We start from the raw sequence: 3,511 nt of genomic DNA, 5'->3' as shown, positions 1-3,511 counted from the left end.
GGAAAGCATTTAGTTACTAAATTTTAGTAGTACAAACACCTAAATGGAAAGTCATTTTTCCCTGAGTTCCATTAAATTACATACAGAAAGCCTGAACAATAAGTTTGCAAAGTCAAGCCCCAAAAAGTTATAAAATGCTGGAATCACGGTTCTTCAATGGGACCCAGTGGAGAATATGCATTATGACAGGGCTGTCCAACTGGCAGCCTGGGGTTGTATGCATGCAGCCCTCAAGGAGTTAACTTGTAGCCCACAGGGTGGGCTACAAGTTACAGGTGACACGCTCCCCACCATTGCCTCTGGGCTCCTACTTCCTCCACCAGTTTCCACTTCCTGCTCCTGCCACAAGGGGCCCATGCAGGAACACCAGCACAGCGTAGCACATGGCCACACAACATGCAGCCTGGGGGTGTTTGGCCCCTGACCACTCAGAAGTTGGACAGCTCTGCATTATGTCTCCCCATTTGCAGCTTAGTCCAATTCTCCTGCTTCTGCTTCTGTGGTCTTGATTACAACACAACTGCACCTATTCCTGTTTCCCTTTTACAACTCCATGTCCAGTTCCTGTTTCCTTTACAATCAAGGCAGGCAGCTTCTTCCTATGTGCTACCAGAAGAGATCTCATGCAGAACATAAGAGTGTCTAACCAGTATTACAGCAATAGTTACAGCCATGCTCTAAGTTCATGGATAAGGACATCAAACAGAACAACAGAGATGGAGTCTTTGGAAATCTTAACCTTTACTCTACCCAGCCTCTCTGGAATATACGCAAACTGAGTTTTCTAAAGCCTACCAAATTTGGGCTTGTTTGTGGAAACTGTGAAGGGAAGGTCCCTTGCACCAAGATAATTTCCCTAATGAAAAAAGGATAAATGGAAAATTAATATTATCGGCTATCTGAGTTTTTGGCCAGCGTAGCCAATAATGTCACGAATAAATACAATATACCTTCTGGCCAAGGCCCTCAAATGCAGTGTGCATGAGCACAGCCACAAGCATGCACGTGGCTAAGAATGCAGCCAGGCAGCGTGGAGAGCAGCGACCTGCAGGTAAGTCTGTGGAGGGGAAGGAGCTTGGCAGATCAAGGCCCCCGCAGTGAGGCATGGAGTAGGGAAGGGGCTGACAATGCTGCCCAGCCAGGGCAGTGAATGGGACCCGGGGCAGGGTCAGGGAGCAGGACAGAGCTGCGGGTGGCTCATCCAGGGGGTGCAGGAAGTGGGAGGAAAGAGGGGGTGGGGGTGGAAATGTACCCTCCCAGATTTGTGTGCGGGGAAAATGTGGGCTGCCCACTTTGGGCTCATGCTGTCTGCTCTGCTGCCTTTCTCTCGGGAGCCCTACGTTGGCCACACATCCCCTGCCTGCCCTCCAGTGGTGGAAGTGGCAAGTTGTGCTTCCTGCTGCTGGGCAGGCATGGGTCATGTGACTGGCATGGGGCTCCTGAGGGAAAGGCAGCTGAGTGGAGAGTTCCGAGTCCACAGTGAGCGGCCTGCATCTGCCCTCACCCCACACGGCTCTGCTCAAGTTAAAAGCGTCCCCACGCTTAAAAATGGCAGTGCTTGAACTAAAGCTCACTTGATGAGCTTTAGTTCAAGCGCTGCCATTTTTAAGTGCCAGGACACTGATCCCCTGAACGAGCCACACATGGCTGTCCCAGTCCCTGCCCCAGGTCCCATTCACCACCCTGGCTAGGCAGTGCCCCCAGCCCCTGCCCCACTCCCTCCCTCACCATGCTCCCATCTGGCCCCCCCTCCCCTCAATCTGGACCCCCGCATGCATCTTCCTTCCCCCATGCCCCTTCCCCTCCACAGACTTACCTGCAGGGAGCTGCTCCTCATGCTGCCCGGCTGTATTTCTGGAAGTCGGTTATTGGATTGCTATCAGCCAATATGGCTGGTTAATAATTGGCTATCAGTATTGGACAAGAAAATCTTCATTGGTGTGCCCCTAATTTTAAGCCCCCTTGTTTCAAAGTATAGAAATGCTAGAGTTTAATTAAAACATTAGTAAGAAATAAAGTGGGGGGGGGAGGGGAAGGGAGGTGAAACAGGGAAAAAAGGAAGCATTTTTCCTGCATCACATTCTTGGAAGTGTCTGAAACTTTTTTGCTATGACTTCCTAAAAAAAACAAAAAACAGAGACAGTCTGAGGCAGACATTCAGTAGTGGAAATTTCAGCCCAGAGCGTTAGGGTTTGGCAGAACTATCAACTAGAGCAAAACTTGTTTCAAAAGGTATTTGAAGTTAACTATAGATTGCTCTACCAGTTCAACCTACAATAGAGGTCTGTGGAGATACGCAGCTGAATGGAAGTTAAAAGTCCCGCAAGCTGTCCAAAAATGTTTGCTCATATGCTATTTTTTTTAAATAAAATGAGCTGTTGCCTTCACACACCTGCTGTAGCTCAAACATGAATTAACTCAAAGGAAGTCCTCTGGATTGTGTTACTCAGGAAGTCCGATTAGCTGGGCCCCTTCTAAGCTTCACAAACTATAAATACGGAAGAAGTCAAGTTCAACTAATCATACACTCAAAATACCCAACTTTTAAACTATGATTAAATGGAAAGAAAAGGCTGTTTCTACCCAGAGAAAGCGTCAAGATTAGTTTTCTTCAACCGGGCAGTCAACAATGTCAGTACAGATCAGAACAGTCCTGACTTCTACATTTTATTTGGTCAAAGAGGGTCGTGCTGGATTGTTAAAAAAGTCCAGGAAAAAGAAAAAACCCCACTCTATTTCACACTGTCTCTTCCCCTTCTCTGTCAACGCTGCTCAGAGGACACAGCGCCACCTCCAGTGAATAAGCACTGTCTCAAGACTCAAGTTTCCCCGTCACCAACTCTCAGAAGACTGCATTTCGCTGCGTGGCTCGCGCTCGGCCTGCCAGCTCGGGAGCCAGGCAAGACAGACTCTGGCGAGCCTGAATCTTCCACATCTTCGTTTTCTCCAGCTCTCTTAGCAAGAAGAAAAGCAAGGAGCTGAGGGGAAACGGCCCTCCCTGGCTAAACACACGAGACACCTGTGGAACTGCAGCGCCTTATTTCGGAGCAGGGACAGGACCGGGTAGGGCTCAGGGGGGCAATGCCACGGCTTGCTGGGCCCTGCTGTCTGGGATGCGGCTGCGTCTCCTGTCTGCACAGGGCACACTCCCCTCAGCCTGCAGGCTCTGCCCAGGGGTCTCTGGAGGCATCAGCCGGGCTGGACCTGAAGGCTGCGCTCATGCCGAGGCAGAGGCCCCCCACGCTGCAGCCCCAGGGCAAGGGACCCCGAGGAGGCGGCGAGGATCGCTGCTGCCTTCCGGGGCCCAGCCGGGGTCCCCCGGCCTGCAGCCCTATGCCCCGGGCCGGGCGGTGCCCGCAGCCCTTTGCCCGAGCGCCCCCGCCCCGCCCCGGCCACTCACGCAGGCAGAGCTGGGTGACATAGGCGTAGTAGGACCAGCAGAGGATGCTGGCGATGAAGAGCACCGGCACCCAGTAGAGCAGGCGCCGGCAGCGCCTCCGCAGGCCGCCCC

The 3,511-nt window shown here is 51.9% G+C and overlaps 1 protein-coding gene across 3 annotated transcripts in view; it reads right to left on the bottom strand.

The window, feature by feature from the left end:
* The window catches only part of ZDHHC2 (zinc finger DHHC-type containing 2), a 72,626-nt gene extending 69,121 nt beyond the window's left edge, over positions 1 to 3,505 (bottom strand). The window contains exons 1-2 of one of the 3 annotated variants that reach the window (XM_025207421.1): positions 3,401 to 3,432; positions 1,817 to 1,907 (exon numbers count right to left, since the gene is read on the bottom strand). The gene's annotated coding sequence lies outside the window, so the exon portion shown is untranslated. Of the gene's footprint in view, positions 1 to 1,816; positions 1,908 to 3,400 lie in introns of all 3 variants that reach the window. The other 2 variants (XM_006015855.2, XM_025207427.1) reach the window with 2 other exon arrangements.
* Positions 3,506 to 3,511: the final 6 nt, after the last annotated feature.

The sequence above is a fragment of the Alligator sinensis genome, unplaced genomic scaffold, assembly GCF_000455745.1.
Source record: "Alligator sinensis unplaced genomic scaffold, ASM45574v1 scaffold528_1, whole genome shotgun sequence".
Taxonomy (NCBI): Eukaryota; Metazoa; Chordata; order Crocodylia; family Alligatoridae; genus Alligator; species Alligator sinensis.
This window is presented reverse-complemented; position numbering and strand designations above follow the sequence as displayed.